General features: G+C 47.9%; 1 protein-coding gene and 1 non-coding gene across 8 annotated transcripts in view; one reads left to right on the top strand and one right to left on the bottom strand.

Moving 5' to 3' along the window:
* Positions 1 to 16,719, top strand: part of Tmem241 (transmembrane protein 241) — a 163,887-nt gene that overhangs the window by 133,361 nt on the left and 13,807 nt on the right. The gene's annotated exons all lie outside the window — the stretch shown is intronic.
* Positions 13,606 to 13,710, bottom strand: LOC141422866 (U6 spliceosomal RNA). Its single transcript, XR_012447572.1, has one exon. It is a non-coding gene; the product is annotated as a U6 spliceosomal RNA (small nuclear RNA).

The raw sequence follows: 16,719 nt of genomic DNA, 5'->3' as shown, positions 1-16,719 counted from the left end.
AAGTTGTCACACACACCTGCCTCCAGTTCACTCTAGGATCAGTCAGGAGGGGCCTGAGATGACTGCCCTCCCTTCCTTGACAGCTAAGGTGAAGTCTCTTTTAAACAGTTGTCTCAAGTCTGTTCTTTCCTGTTTTCTCTGTGAAAGGCCCTTTGGGCTGGCAGAGGCCAGGCCTTTGAGCTCATTTGCCTTCACACCATGGAAACCCTTGGATATTCAGACTTAATCTGAGCATCTCTGGCCTGGGCCAGTGGAAAGGCTCAGAGTGGGAGATAGAACTTGGGTTCTATTCCAGGCTCTCCCCCTTCACAAGTGATTTCAGTCCTTCCTCATTTCTTTTCTCATTCCCTCATTCATTGAATACAGATGGGTGCACACTGGGTGCTAGTGGGCTGACCTGCCTTCCCTAAGAAGCCTGCCACTCCGGCTGCTTGAGGCCAGCTTTCCCTCGTTCTGGCAGACATAACTGTGTGATTGGAGACTAGCGAATACACGCTTGCTTTCCTCATGGCAGCGAACTTACAAAGAGACACAGACTGAGCTTAAAAACCATAATGGCCCCAGTGAGATCCACTTTCCATGGCCTGATGTGCAGTCATTTAATAAGTGGATAATTGAGTAGCGTTCAATATACCCATCACCACTATCTAATTGTAGAACATTTCTTCAGCCCCACGGGAAACCCCGTACCCATCATCACCCTTCTCTACTGCCTCTTGCTGCCCTAGGCAACCAGGAATCCACTAGCTGTCTATTCTGGAGAGGTCTTTTTATTTTGACATCTTTATTGAGGTGTAATTGACATCCACTAAGCAGTGCACATTTAAAGTGTACTTGATGATTTTTTACATAGATATATACATATAAAATCATTACCTCAATAAAATAACAAATATTTCCATCATTCTAAGCTGTCCTGGAGCCCCTTAATAGTCTGGCGTTCTCTCCACCCTCACCCCTGGCAACTGCTGTGTCCCTATGGATTAGGCTGAAGTTTCTACAATTATATACCCATAGACTTGGATTTTTTTTTTTTTTTGAAACATCTTTTTGCCTGATGAGTTTCACTCAGACTGACTTTAAGAGTCACCCCTTTTGGTGTGCTCCGCCATGGTTCATTGCTGGTTTATTGTTGGGAAGGATTCCATTGCATGGACGTATCACAATTTGTTTATCCATTCATCTGTTGGTTGACATTTGTTTTGGGTTGTTTCCAGCTTGGAACTATTAACAATAGATCTTCTGGGAGCATTCATGTTCCTCGTCTTTGTGTGTACATACACTTTCATTTCTCTTATGTAAATACCTAGGAATGGAATGGTGGGGTTATATGGTGGGTGTATGTTTAACTTTAAGAAATTACCAAAGCAGTGTCTAAGAGTTCCAGGGCACATGACTCTTTTAAATTTTAATTATTCTAAAAAGCATATAGTAGCATCTCATTGGTATTTGTCAGCCTGTTGCTTCTTTGGTGATGGTGGGTCTGATCAAATATTTTGCACATTTTAAAATCAGGATTTCTGCCTTCTTATAGTTGTATAAGTTGATTATATATTCTGAATACAAGTCTTTTGTCAAATGTACTTTGCAAATATTTTCTCTTGTTTTAAACCTTAAAGTGTTAAAAGTAATCAGTAGCCCAATCTATAAATATTTTCTTCTAAACTAATTTTAGATTGTGATGTATTCTCAAATGATAATAACTACATTAGAGCAAAGTCCTGACATATTTGTTGAGAATTGATGCAAAAACTTTATTGCTTTCTTCATAAATATAGCGTTTACTTGGGCTTTTTTCCTTAGATCATATAAGAAAAGTTATTCTGGAGATTTCTTATGAATAGAATTGTATACTATGTAGCCTTTTGTATCAGACTGAGGTTTTTAAGTGGTTGATGAACTATTACCTTCTTTCCCTCCCTGGCAGTGGGGAGGGAGGTGGGGCCGAGTCCTGTGGGCCCTGAAGTGGGTGGGGGAGCTTCCCAGAGAGGCAGCAGCGAGGGACATGTTCAGTACCTTCCAGACCTTGGTGGCCAGGCTGAAGTTTCATGCATGACAGCCTTAGATGGGCTGTGTTGCAGGGGGTGGAGGCTGTGGATCCTCCTTTTGTGGTAAAGTTGGACAGAGGAGAGGCGATGTGGGCACCACTTTAAGCCTTCAGCTCCATGCAGCTGGGATCTTCTCATTAGCTTCTTGAGGATACAGCTCAGTCAAATTCTGCATCGCATTTGTATAGCCATCAGTTCCTTAAGGAAACACTTGCTCTTGGTGGAAGGAGAATACAGACATGGCCTTGGTGGTGGTGTCACACTGACAACACAGATTCATGTGCACTCAGACTCGTGGAAGCGGCCCAAGAGGCAGAGCACAGGGCTCCCTAGACAGCTCTAATCTCCAGGTCCCCAAGTACATCCGCAGTCTGTCAGAGAAGCTAGTTAGCAATTCTACCCTGGGGATAGGGACATTCCCAGATAGGGTCTGGGAAAACAGGCTGTTTGTTTGGAGCTTGGCTCCCACTTGTCCAGTTGAGCCTCTGCCCTTGAAGTTGGAAACTGTGATCTAAGGAGACCAGAGAAGAAGCTAGAGGGAGCCTGAGCCTGAGTTTCTGAGGAAGTAGTGAAGCCCTGTATGGCTGGGTTGCCTAACTCCAACCTTCCTTATGTGAGAGAAAATAATGAAGTCCCCTTTGCCCAAGCTGCCATTACTTCTAGTCTGTTACTTGCAGTCCAAAGCAGCCCTCACTCAAAACTACCACTAAGGAGCAGGCATGTGTAATGGGGCAGGCTTGTATTAATTCTGCAGTATGAAGCAGACCTGACTGACTGCCTCTTCTCTTTGATCTGTATATATATGTAGTGGTCACACAGGATAGAAATGACTGCCCTATTTGCCTGCCTTACTCTACATTGTAAGTAACAGAAGACCAGGGACCAGCTCCGTTTATCCTTCTTTGCACAGAGGCTATACACAGCAGGTGCTCAGTGAATGTTGACTCAAGTGATTTTCATCCTCTATACTTGAGAGCTCTATGTCTTAGGCTTTGAATCTTAATTTCTTCAATGATAAAGATGGGAGTTATACAACCAGGGCTGTTTTAACTGCATGAAACTTGATTAAAGGTCTAACATTTAGCACGATGCCTATGACGGCAGGAAATGGTGGCCATTATTGGGATTATTACTATCCTTTCTAATAAGCCCCCATTCTGTCCCTGGTGTGACTATACCTACTCCTAAAAGCCAGACTTCTGTTCTAAGACCAAGTCTCTGGACTGTGCGATGTGTCCACAAGTCTCTTGTCTGGCGCTCTTTGCCTTCTTTTGGTCTTGAGCGCCTCATCAGGGTGCATAGTCCCTGGGTTCCGGTGCTGACCCCTTCCGGGCTGCAGTGAAGCCTTCCATGCTTGGCCAGGTCACCACAGTAGACAGGAAGTGTGGGGGACTTTCATTCGGCCAAAGGGTCTTGGTAGGTGAATGAGGACCTTCCCATGAAGCAAGTAGGAAGTTGATTGGAATGGTGGACCCAGGCTTCCACCCTCTCCTATGTCCATGCTATTTGCAAAGTGGTAGCGCCACTTTCCCACTCTCTGGACTTGGGTTAGCCTTGTAACTTACTTGGCCAATAATGCTAATGAAAGTGAAGCTGCCAATTTTGGGTCTAGGTGTTAAGCAGCCTGAGACATTTCACTTGCTCTCTTTGACTCCTGCTTTGATAAGGGTGCTCTTTCTGACCCAGCTTTAGAAAGGTTCCTCTGAGCCCTTGTCTTTTCTTTTGGGGGGACGGGGGAGGATGCAGCACTGGGGTTTGAACTTAGGGCCTCACACTTGCTAGGCAGGCACTCTATTCTTTTCTGTGTTGGGCTGTTTTGAGATAAGGCTTCGTGAACTATTTGTCCAGTCTGCAATCCTCCTGATCTCTGCATCCTGAGCACCTGGGATTGCAGTACCCAGCAAGACCTGTCTTGACCAGGTCTTGACCAGGTCTTGGCCTGCTGAGCCTGGTTTAGCAAGACTGCCCCAACCTTGATGCCTAACCAAGTTCATCCTGCCTGTTGATGACGATGTGGTGTCAAGAGTTGGGTTTACTTCCTCCCCTCATTGCAATAGTTTTGACCCCCATCACCTGTGGAGGAGGACAGAGCAGAGGCCTCCATCTGTGGTCAACCCAACTGCAAACACTTAAGTGGGCCTGGTCAAGGCCAACAGAACTTCCCACCCCTAACCCCCAGACTCAGGAGAAATAACAAGTGCCTGTTAAGCTTAAACCACTAAGATTTGGCCTGCAGCAGCATTCTGGCAAGAGGTGACAGATTTTGAGTGAAGAAAATGTAAAAGAAGCAGAGCAGGACTTTTGGAAAGATCCCTCCGCGTTGATTCAGTGGATCCTGCAGCCACGCTGTGGCAACCCTGCCCTCCCTGGCACACGTGCATGGGGCTGGGGTTGAACCCGGGGCCTCACACGGACGAGGCGCGCGCTTTCCCGCTGAGCTGCACCCCCAGCAGGCCCTGTCTTTTCGGCTGCTAATCTTGGGAAGAGGAGGCAGGGGAAAGGATTTGCAGCTGCTAGTGTGGGTCCCTCCCTCTGCCATCAGGCAGCCACTAAGAGGGGGCGAGGATGTGCATCTGGCAGGAAAGGACTGGCTAATGCCTGCTTGCTTGCCAGTTTGTACCAGCTGGGCAGTAATGAAGCCTTACGTTCCAAATCACTTCAAGTGAACACACGTGGAGTTGAGATAGTGCAGGCCTGAGGAAGTGCTGCATATCAGCCCCACAGCACTAGGGACTGGAGAGCCAGCCTGGCCTCCGGTGTTCTCCTCCCCCTCTGCCTGGGCCTGTTACACTCCCTACAGTGTCTCTGGCCATCTCAACCTTTCATTCTTTTATTATTTTGTGTGTGTGTGGTAGTGGGGATCGAACCCAGGGCCTTGTGCATGCTAGACAAGCACTATAGCACTGAGCTACCTCCCCAGCCCTTTTCTTATTCTTTTATATTGTGCTAAAATATACATGACAGAAAACTTACCTTATGACCCATTGTTAAACATACAACTTAGTGTCATTTAAGTACATTCATAATGCCGCACAGCCATCCCCACCATGCATTTCTAGAACCTTCCATCATCTCAAACAGTGCTCCATATCCACTCAACAATAACTCCCCCATTCCTTCCTTTGGTGTCCTCCAGAACCAGCATTCTACTTTCTGTGTTTATGGATTTGCTTATTCTAGATAATTCAGTATCAGTGGATCAGACATTTGTCATTTTGTGTCTCTTAGTCCTTTATTCTTACCACACATTTTGTTCTCAGGCATCTGAAAAGTAGCCCACCGAGGATATGAGAGGTTTGCTTTCTCTAAGACCCCAGCCCATTTCATTTGAGTGGAGTTGGGCTGCATGACATGGACCTTGGGATATACAGGTGTTCCTCTTCCTGGCCCAGCTCCTGGGAAGGGTGCGGTGTAGCCACACTCTTCATTTTCCTTTTCCACCTTTCTAGCTTGACTTCTTCTCACTAAGCACTTTACCCTCCAGTCAGATGAAGAGGAAGTATGGTGGGTTGGATGGTCACCTCAGGTGTGTCTCACCAGTCCCCAGAGGGTACAGTCCACCTTTCTTGAGTAACCTTGAGGTGCCCTGCCCAGTTTGACATCAAAGACTGGACATGTAATTATTGCTGCAACAAGAAGCCTCAGGTTGAGAAAATTGGAATCCACCCAGTTCTGTGGGGCCAGGAAAATCTGGAGGAGCCTGAGACATGATGGCAGATGAGTTCAGGAGGTTGAGGGATGAGGTACGCGTAGTTTCCATCCTCTGCTGCCCCTTCATGTACTGTCCCCAAACCTACATCTGCCTCAGGAACTCATGCTTCTAAGGCCTGAGGTGATGGGGCCACTCCAGGGATAACTCTACGAAGGTGTTTTCCAGGGGAGCCCTGGGTGGGGGAATGGTAAGCAGTGTAGGATACAAAACCAAGAAGAGAATATTCTATAACTCCCTTTGAAAACATAGCATGGTCTGGGCCTTTGGTGCACAGGAGACAGCACCCAGGACCCAGTAGGCAAGGGCAGTGGTGGTCACCTCCAGTGACCTTAAGACTGTGGAGGTAGGGAGGGTGGCAAGAGGAGAAATGGCAGTCAGGGAAAGGACTGTCTCTGCCAAGACTTATTTGAGGAAACTCAGGTCACATTTGACTCTATACTCCTTGACTTCACTGCCCAGTGAATTCTACCTTGCCCTAGGCAATGGAATTTATTTTTATTCTGTGACAAAGCTGATACTTCTTTCTCAATTATTTGTTGGCTGGAGGTAGTGGCTCACATCTGTAATTCCAGCTATTATGGAAGCAGAAATCAGGAGGATTGTGGTTTGAAGTCAGCCTGGGCAAAATATTAGTGTGACTGCATCTCAACAAACTGGGCATGGTGATGCATGTCTGTAATCCCAGCTATGTGAGAGGCATAGGTAGGAGGATCGTGTCCAAGGCTGGCTCAGGCAAAAGTGTGAGACCCCATCTGAAAAACAGAAAAAAGCAAAAGGACTGAGGGGGGGAGCATGAGTTAAGTGGTAGTGTTCAAGCATGTGGCCCTGAGTGGAGTCGCAACACCAGGTTCACAGTGACAGAAGTTTTGCTTCCCTGTGACCAGGCTGAATGTGAGGATAGAAGTTTTGGATTTTAGCTTGAACTCTTTTTTTTGCATTGCTGGGGTTTGAACTCAAGGCCTACACCTTGGGCCAATTGACAAGCCCTTTTTTTGACATGGGTTTTTTCAAGATAGGGTCTCAAGAACGATTTGCCTAGCTGGCCTCAAACTTCCATCCTCCTGATATCTGCCTCCTGAGTAGCTAGGATTACAGGCATGAGCCACCAGCAGCTGGCTCAGCTTGAACTCTTGTCCTAGCTCCTGCCTCCTGTCCACAGCTGCATAGCTGCACTTCTCTGCTTGTCAAAGACCCCATTTCTCCTTCCCTATTCCTAAACCCTCCAGTCTGGTAGCAGCCATCTTCTGCAATTGTACCCAGGAAGGTCCTCAGTGATGTTCTTATCTTTCCATCCAATTGGGCCTCTTCAGACCTCATCTCATGATCCTATTTAGGACATTAATTCTGTCTCTGCTCCTGAGGAAGCAGTCCTCCTCCCGCCTCCATGATCTGCCACTCTCCCAGTGGTCCCCTACCTTTCTCTCCACCCTTTCTCCTCTTTGCCTACTCCTTCCCTCCGGTCCTGTCACTAGATGGTATGTCCCCCACTGCTTGGTCCTGGATCTCCTCTCTTCCCCCATCCTGTGTCCTGTGGCAGTGGCACACATTCACATGGCTTTAGCTGCCACGTAAGTACAGAAAATGTAGCCTCTCTTTGGAGCTCTGGACCCTCATATGCAGCAGTCTGTCTGACATCTCTGGCGGTCTCCAATGCATTTCCAGTCACAATTCTGTAGAGGTTAGGGTTAACACTGGAACAAACTAGCCCCAGAATTCCAGGGGCCTACCACAAGAATTGATCTCCCACATGGTGTTCTCCCTTCATGGAGATCAAGGGCCAAGGCTTCCATTTTGTGGCTCTTCTACTTCTTGTGTCCTCTCCAGGCACAAGCGAAAGAAGTGTCAGAAACTCCAACTCGCCACCTGCTCCCCGACATATACACATCTTGCTACAGGCACCCAGTGCAAGGGGAACACGCCCCCCAGCCTCTTGCTACTAAAAATACTAAAGTGTGACTTGTGGACCAGCAACCTTGGCTCCCTAAGATTGCTAGTCCCATCCGAGGCCTGCTGACACAGTGTCGGCATTTTAAACAAGTTCCTGTGTACATCACACTTTAAGAGGCCCTGCTGTGATCAGAATCTTTGCTGACCTTCTGTGTATGTCATGTGTATTGTTTTGTCACCTTGACTTCTTTATGGCTGTCACTCAAACTTCAGAAGGTAGGAAAGTCACTTGCTGCACACATGAATTCCTGGATGCTAGCCTCAGATTGTAGAATTTCCAGGGAGCATCAATTTTGAGCAGTCACCAGGGGATTCTGATGTATGTGGTCCTGCTAGGACCATATAGATGACACATTATCATCAGATCATCCAGTTTTCCAGCAAAATACTTGGTCCTGGATAGTAAGTAGCCTCTGGAAACTTCTTTTTGCAACAATAAAAAATTCTGGCCTGGTGTGCTGGCGCATGCCTGTGATCCAAAGTACTTGGGAGGAGGTGTAGGTAGGAGGATTGCAGTTGGAGGCTGGCCCTGGACAAAACACACAAGACCTTATCTGAAAAACAACTAAAGCAAGGAAGGGCTGGTGGAGTGGCTCAAGTGCTAGAGAACAATATGGCCCTGAGCTCAAACCCCAGTACACCCCCCCCCAAAAAAGGGAGGAAGGCAGAGAACGGGAGAGAGAGAGAGGGAGGGAGAGAGAGGGAAGGAGAGAAAAAGAGAGAGGGAAGAGGGGAAGAGAGAGGGAAGGAAGGAGGGGAGGGAATAAGGGAGGGGGAAGTGAGGGGGAGAGAGAGAGAGAGAGAGAGAGAGAGAGAGAGAGAGAGAGAGAGAGAGAGAGAGAGAGAGAGAATTGTCTTTCTAAACCCAGGTCTCATGTACTAATAGGAATCCTGAGATGAATTATTTCAAGTTGGAAAATTTTACAGAATAAATAACAATTTCTTTTCCTCCTCCTCTCCTTCTATGAGTCTTGATTTCAGTTCTTTGATTTAAAGCTGTGGTAGAGACTTCCCAAGAATCACATCCGCCATGGAAAAAAAAACAAAAGCATTCGGTCTATTCTGGGGTGGTTGAGTTCACACACCTGTTTGGGGTGGGTCAGAGAGGCCAAACTGCTGTGGTGTGGGAACTCTGGGAGCCCTACACAGCAAAGTGTGTCTCCCCAAAACAAGACCCCAAGTGCTTAATGATCAGACAGCTATGGAAACACCCATCTCTCCAAAAGGCCTTGGGGAATTGCAGGACTTCCTGAACAGGGTGGCCAGAGGACATCCAGTTCAGCTTAAACTGAGAGATATCTGTGTGCTTAGAGTAGCCAATCTATGCTCCATGGCAGTGACATGGGAAAGTGTACAAGGATCCTGAGAGGATTAGAAAGAAAAAGGCTGTGTGACAGTGGGGGAGCAGGATGCCCATTGAGAGGACAGCAGGACAGGTGGCAGCCAAGGTCCAAACGGAACTTCAAAGACCAGGTGAGGAGACTCCAGATGTGAAGCCAAGGTACAGAAAGACAGGATAGAGTTAGGTAAAGAGGAAAGGGGATCTTGGGAGAGGGGATGGAAAGGCAGGCCAGGGATTGGCAGTGCAGGAAGGAATGAAACCTGGAGAGCTATGACAAAGGCAGCTGAAAGAGAAGCCAGCAGGAAAAGTGACCTCTTGCATAGAACAGGAGGTGAAGTAGTGTCCTGGAGTAGGGAATGGGGTGAAGCAAGCACCTTCTGGATGCAGAAGAGTGGGGGGTGGAGGTGGATGGAATGGAGGGGAGACAGAACAACCTAAACCTAGAGCAGGCTGCAGGGGACTGGCACAGGCCAAGTGGGAGGACAGGAAGTGTCCCCTTCAGAAGAATTTGCTTGAATTTTAAAACCTGCACTGGGACTTGTGAGGCACCTTGACTTGATGATGTGTAACAATACACGCTCTGAAATTTACTTGTGGTCTCTGGTTGTGTCCTGAGTCCACAGGCCAGACTGCAGAGGGGACAGCCAGGGATGGGCAGAGTGGCCCTGTTTTCTCATCTGTGGGTGCTGGCAGTGAACAATATGGCAGGGTCTTACCAGTAAGAGGGTGGGACCACAGCTCATCACAGACCACCCCAGAGTGGTCATTGAGGGGTCAAGGTGAGCAGTGAGGGGCAGACAGCATTTTCTGCCTGGGCTCTGATTCAGGCACCTGTTCTATGTTGCACTCTGCAGATGCGGCGATAGGACTGGGTTGTGCTGGCTCCCTTTCTCTGGGCTATCTGTGGGATGCTCTGCCCTGGAGTTGGGAGCCCAGGCTCAGTGGGGGACACAGACAAGCTTTCCAGGCAGGTACCAACCCCACATCTATGAGTCAGTGGTCACTTCCCAGCCCTCTGTGTGGGCAGGAGACTAGAAGGAAAGGGGCCCCCCAGGAGCTCTGCCAACAGGGGCCACTGAGGGTGCTCTCCAGGGACTGCCAGCCAGGATAACTATCTGGGGGAACTGGACTGGTCCCAGATGGTAAATGACCTTCCTGTCACTAAGGAGGAAGCCTGCATGCCACAAGGTCTTGTAATCACCCTAGTTTGGATTAAAAGTCACCAGCATCCATTTGCCGGTCCTCAGGTATGGGAGTCACTAAGTTGAAGGGATCATTGGGGGGCTGCAGGGATATCACCTGTGTCCCCTGGGCTGCAACAATGCCTCTGTCTGCCAGAGCAGTTGGGACAAGAAAAGCATAGAATCGAAATAAATGATGTTGTCATCTCATTAGGTCTTAGGTGTCCTACCAGAGTTCCACTGTCTTCCTCTATAAGCCGGAGTGTGTGTGTGTGTGTGTGTGTGTGTGTGTGTGTGTGTGTGAGTGTGAGTGTGTGTGTGTACTAACTCAAGTCAGCAAAGAGAATAATTAGTGTTTCCACATACTGTCCTTTGATCCTCCAGAACCCCCTCTATGGGTGACATCATGACCCTCTCATCCTCCGCAAAGCACATCAAGGTTCTGGACTGGAACATTTTCCTTCCCTATGCCTGTCTGTCCTAAGGTCAACCATTTCTGGGTTCCCTTAGGGCCTGTGCTGAAGAACAGTCCTTTTCTATTGCAGGCCCCCTATTTCTAGTACACTGTCCACTCCCCAGGCATCCTTTGAAAATGGCTTTGTTACTCTCTAATACACACAGGGAAGGAGAGGGGAGTGTAGGCTGTTTCACTGGGTCTTGTTTGTATGCTGCAAATTGGTTTCATGAGAGAAGGTAGCTGCCTTAGGAAGCAATGATTATCTGGCTTAGTGTCTCACATGACAGAATGTAGATTTCATCCAGGACTTTGAGAAGTACCTCAAAGGGGATCTGCCTCCTTTCTCTAAAAGCCAGGACATTTAAAGAACACTAGACCACTGGTTTTCTTTTTGGTGGTACTGGGGTTTGAACTCAGGGCCTTGCATGTGCTAGACATGAACTCTACCACTAGAACCATGCCCCCAGTCCTGTTTGCATTGGTTATTTTTGAGTAGGGTCTCACTTTATGCCTGGCCAGCCTGGACCAAGATCATCCTATCTGTGCATCCCTGTGTAGCTAGGATGACCGGTGTGCATCCAACACCCCCGGATGGTCTTGTGAACTTTTTACTGGGGCCAGACTCAGGCTACAATCCCGATTTCAGCTTCCCAATTACTGGCTCCAGCCACTGAGCCCAGCCCTTTCTGCTCATCTTTCATGATCAGCTCCTGTTTAGCAACCACTCAAAGGAACGCCTAAGAACTTCAAGATTTTGGGGAAGAGACAACTTCAGATGGTGGCCAGAAGGCCTGGAGACTACCAGGGGCCAAGTGGGCTGTACAAGGTCAGGTTCTCTTTGTCTTTTCTTTTTCTTTTGAGAAGCATGTGGTCTCCCTGACCCCTCCCATCTACTCTTGATGCTTTTTTTGGGGGGGAGGCATTCTCTCCTATTTGTCATTTCGAGATGTAGAGACTACTCTGGATTGCTTGTGCTTAATTAAACACTGTTTTTTTTCTCTGCCCACTGGGGGCACCATTCAGGGTCACAGCAGGAACTTGATGGCACATTTGACAAGGGTAATTGAAGTGAGTTCAACATAAGAAGAGTCCAAGACTAGCAGGGTCCCTTGGTTGAGAGTGAGGGCTGTGGCACACAGACCACTCCCCTCCTGCTTTCCGATTTCCAGGCAGTGTCTCTCCTGGAACCTAACAGGCAGCTGCAGGGTGAGAAGCTGGGTGCTTGGATTGTATCAGACCTGAGTGACAGCTGAGCAGAGCTGACTTAGAGGGGCAAACAGAGAACAGTTTGCCCAGTGTGGGGATGTTTTGTGATGGTTCATTAGACACAACCAGCATTTTTGGCCAATTCTGTGCCAGGCACTGTGGTTGGTACTTGAGGAGCCTTGTTAAGCCCTGTGGTCTAGAGTTAGTAGTTAATGACTGCGCCTCTCAACCTGTGCTCTGGGAGTGGAGTGAATTGGAGTTGGCATCTGGGGGCTGTGGCAAGAGTGGGCTTAGTTCCTAAGTCCTGGACTCTTCCTTGGACTGTACTGTGAGACATGGCGTTCCTTGACAGCTGTCCACCTGTGTGCCCCAAGTATGCTTGGCTTAGTCTTAAAGCAAAACCAAGTTGCACCTTCTGGTCACACACTGATGGGCACAGCAGCCAAGGAGCATGAAGAGGAAGGGCACAGAGGGCAAAGAGTTTACATTAATTAAAACACACGGTGAAAAACCTATACAGGCACGATACACTATGTAATGTTGGTAGACATGAACTCTGGCCGTGTCACACCTCACCATGATCTACTTACTTCCCAAAGCCCCTTAGCTTACCCATTATTGACGCACATACCCAAATAACCCAAGTTCTACCAGAGACCCACAGTGTGCCCCACCTCAGACCTGGGGACTGCTCAGACCTAAGTGGATGATGCTGTGGAGTGAGTGCCTCATTTTTTGCACAGGAAAGAGCCGACAGCTGCTAGGGGTTGGGAGGAGGATCTGTCTCACCTGAGAGGCAGATCCACCAGTGCAGCTGGTTCAGGGCCAACTGACTCCAGCCTGCCTCTGGCCATTCACCTTTTTCACATCTCTCTTTTGACACAGATTAGGCAGAACAGTCAGTGGAGTTTTGAAATCAGACCTGGGTTTGAATCTTGCCTTTGTCACTTCTTCACTGAGTGTGATGTTGGGCATGTAAGATAATGTCTCTAAGCCTTGATTTTGTTGGTTTTTTGTTTTTTGTTTTTGTTTTTGTTTTTTGTCATTTTAGAGCTTTTAAAATGTCCAGCACAGGGCTGTGCGTGGTATCTGATTGTGAATACAAAGGACTTCCCCAGTGCCACCTCTTTGTGTCCAAAGATTTACCTGCCTAACATCTGTTTTTATCTCTAGCTTCTTACCAATCTGCCTATGTGCACTAGAAGGAGACCCCAATTTCTTTCCTGCTCATCTTCTGACCAGGCACCTAAGTTTTCAGTTGTTCTTGTGGTTTTCTCTTCTCTGCAGCAAACTGGAGGTCTGTTCACCCATCATGTCCCCAAGGTGATGACTATACAGCTATCAGCTACAGTGGAAGGGGAGGTCAAGCACCCTCAATTGCCCTAGCTCTCCACCATGGAAACTCTCCTGGAGAGCCTGAGACACAGGCCTCACCCACATAGTGGCCTGGATCAAGTGGCCGAGGTGGGATCCAATATAAGGCAGCTGTGCTTGGGATCTGTGCATTCACCACTGCTTGTCCAACTTAGATCTTTCTGGCTCTGTGCATCCAAACAATGTTAGATGAGACATCCAGGTAAAGTGACTTCACAGCTACTGCACAGTGAGAGGCTGGCACTGTTCTTTTTGGTTTCAAAACCCATTTACATTTCTCTGCATCTCTCTCAATTTAAGCCAATCCCACACCTGATGAGTGATACCTTTATTTATTTTTTATAATGGAATGCTTCACAAAATTTTGTGTCATCCTTGCACAGGGGTCATGACAATCTTCTGCATCATTCTAATTTTAGTATATGTGCTGTCAACGTGAGTATGAGTGGCACCTTTTAAAAGACCTGTGTTTTTGTGGAGGACCAGTGTCCCTCACTCAGCCTTTAATGCATCCAAATCACCCAGGATTCTTAAGATACATACTCTGTGTTTGTAATAAGGTGACATGGACACTGCTGGTCCTTGGCCCACACAGAGCAGCAAGATGGTAGAGGGAGATGGTATGCAGGATACATCAGACTCACCATGCACATCTTCAGGGCAAAACCACCCCAATGCTTGCAGACTTTCTGGAACACTGAGACTGACAGGTCCTGTATAGGGTAGGGGGTTTCTCTGGGGAAGTACTCTTTCCCATTCTGGACTGTGTCCTTTTGGCTTGGCTGTGTATGGTGACAAGTTGACAAGTGGACCATTCTCTTCACCTCCTTCCTTTCCAGCTTTTTATCTCAGCTCGGCCTGTATCTTCTGGAAGCCACCTTTTGCTTAAGCTGGGGTTAACTTAAAATATGTGACTACAGAGCTGTTCTGCTGGTGTTTATTCCTGTCTCTGGCCCTCAGTACTGCCCCACCTGAACCTGCTGTGACCTGGCTAGAACTGTCCTTAACTGTCCCAGGGAGGTGTCCTTGGGATGCTCTCCTGACAAGAACTCTTTGAAGGACTTTTGTTGGGCAGATAACACCTAAACTTTCTAGTAAATTTGAGTTACTTGGCTCAAATTTACTTTGTGGTCCATCCCTCCCACCCCCCACTCACTGGCAGCTTGCAAGGGGGCAGGAAGACCTCAGGTTCTCATGAATTATCAGAGGCCACCGGGGCTGGGAGGGCAGAGGGCTGACCGTTCAGCACTGAACAGGAAATGTCTGAAACAGAGATAAGGAATTCAGCAGCGAGAACATTGGTTTTATTTGCTGTTGGGGGTTGATGGGGACAGGAAGGAATAATGAGGAGGGGAAGGAACCTTAATCCTGTCTCCCCAGTCACCATGATGGGATATGTGGTACAGAGTGATTTGTGTGGAATAACCGTCAGCTCCAAGCAGAGCCTGCTGGCTGCTAACAGAAGTAATTCTTGTACGGGAATTTTTGATCAGAAAGAAAAAGGCAAGGAAAACAAAGTGTATTTGTTTTAGCCCAGGTCTTATTAGGGGGAAGAGGAGGAAAGGTGGTGACTTATACAGGTCACCAGGGTGGCTTGGCTCAGGTTCCCAGGGTAGGTATGGTGTGGGGGGGTGTGGGGGGGGGGAGATGGGAGGGGTGGACACCTGGCCTAAGCAGGCCCACCTTTCTGTTTTGTTTGGTTCCCATCTGTTCCCTAACAGCCAGAGCTGATGGACAGAAAGGAGCCCAGGCCCTAGGCCAGCTCTTGGTAAACCCACACAGGAAGAACCTGCCAGTGTTGTCCGGAGGAGCTGGTGGCTGGGCAGAGCATTCCAGTGCATATTTGGGCCTGGGGAGAACTGGAGACTTCCAGGCAGTCCTGACAAAGAGCAGGGCTTAGAAGGAATTGGAACTGCCCTCTGTAGTTGAGGCAAAGACTCAGAATCTTCTAGAACCAATCTGAGTGACTTTTTTTGCCACAAAGACTCAGGTTTTCTCTTTGAATCCTTGCCAAAGCCCAAGGCAAGGGAAGGGTTGACTCTGCGTCCTGCTCTTGTTCATCATTCTCTACCTCCAGAAATCTGGTGTTACAGACATGAAAAAGGAGATCTCTTGACAAAATGCCTCCATTCTTAGGAAGCACCCCTCCCAACCAAATAAAACAAAATTAAAAAACCAAATCACTCCAATTCCACAAATATCCTGACTTCAAGACGTAAGGATAGGCCTGGAGGTGTGGCTCAAGTGGTAGAGTGCCTGCTTTGCAGGTGCAAAGCCCTGAGTTCAAACCTCAGTCCCACCAAAAAAAAAAAAAAAAAAAGACGTTAGGATGGACTCAGGCCATCCATTAGATCCTGCCTGCCCCTCAGCTGGAGACTCAAGGCAGTCAGGTAGTGGGAAGTTCTCTGGGCCATTTCTTTACCCAGAGGCCCTGAGAAGAGCTCCCACTGTAGGCAATGATCAAGGCCCTAATGGCCAGTGGCTGGCTTGTCAGAAAAGTGAAGGTAAAGACACTAGGAAAGAAGGTCAAGGGCATTTGGTAGGCCAGGAGATGGACATGCTAATGCTTTGGACACTTCGTGCTTCCCAATTCACTTTGCAAACAATGTGCTCCTTAAATGCTAGTTGATTTACTTTTGTGTGTGTGGTGGGGGGTGGTACTTGGGCTTGAATTTAGGGCTTTGTGCTTGCTAGGCAGACACTCTATCACTTGAGCCATGCCCCAGGCCATTTTTGCTTTGTTTTTCAGATAGGGTCTCATATTTATGCCCTGGTGGGCCTTGACCTCAATCCTCCTACTATGTTTCCTGAGTAGCTGGGATGACAGGCTTGCACCACTATGTCCAGTCTTTTTTTTTGTTTAATTTGTTGAGATGGGGTCTTTTGAACTTTTTGCTCAGGTCAGCCTTGAACCTTCCGATTTCTGCCTCCTGAGTAGCTAGGATGACAGGTGTAAGAAAAATGATCTTTTCTATCAAAGTATTTGTTACCCTCTTAGATTACTTAAAAATTCCTCAGGTCGCCATCTTAAGTGACTTGCATGTTCAAAGGGTCCTTACTTCTTCCGATTCCTGTACAACTCCATTGCCCACCAAACTGCATGCTTAACCCATCCCCAAGCCTTTTAGCCAATCGGGAAAGACTGTGAGCCTTTGACCTGGACAAATCCCAGGTGAGGGGCAGGTACAGCTGCATCAGGGATATAAGGAGGAGCCACAGTTGGCCATTTTATGCTCGCATGTCTGCTTAGCTGGAGTGAGCACATGCTTGCACCCTCTTGATCAAGAGAAAATTGCTTTGTCAGGATTTTCTGTTTCTTGTGTGTTTGTTTTCGGTACCAGAGGGTTATCAATTCCAACAATTTGGGGGCTTGTTCAGGAAGGGGGGGGGTCCCACCCCTTCCCTGGGGAGATGCATCCTGCTGCCTGATTGCAGTGGGCCCGAGGTTTGGC

The sequence above is a fragment of the Castor canadensis genome, chromosome 4 (assembly GCF_047511655.1).
Source record: "Castor canadensis chromosome 4, mCasCan1.hap1v2, whole genome shotgun sequence".
Taxonomy (NCBI): Eukaryota; Metazoa; Chordata; class Mammalia; order Rodentia; family Castoridae; genus Castor; species Castor canadensis.
The sequence above is the reverse complement of the archived record's forward strand: the minus strand, read 5'-3'. Positions and strand labels throughout refer to the sequence as shown.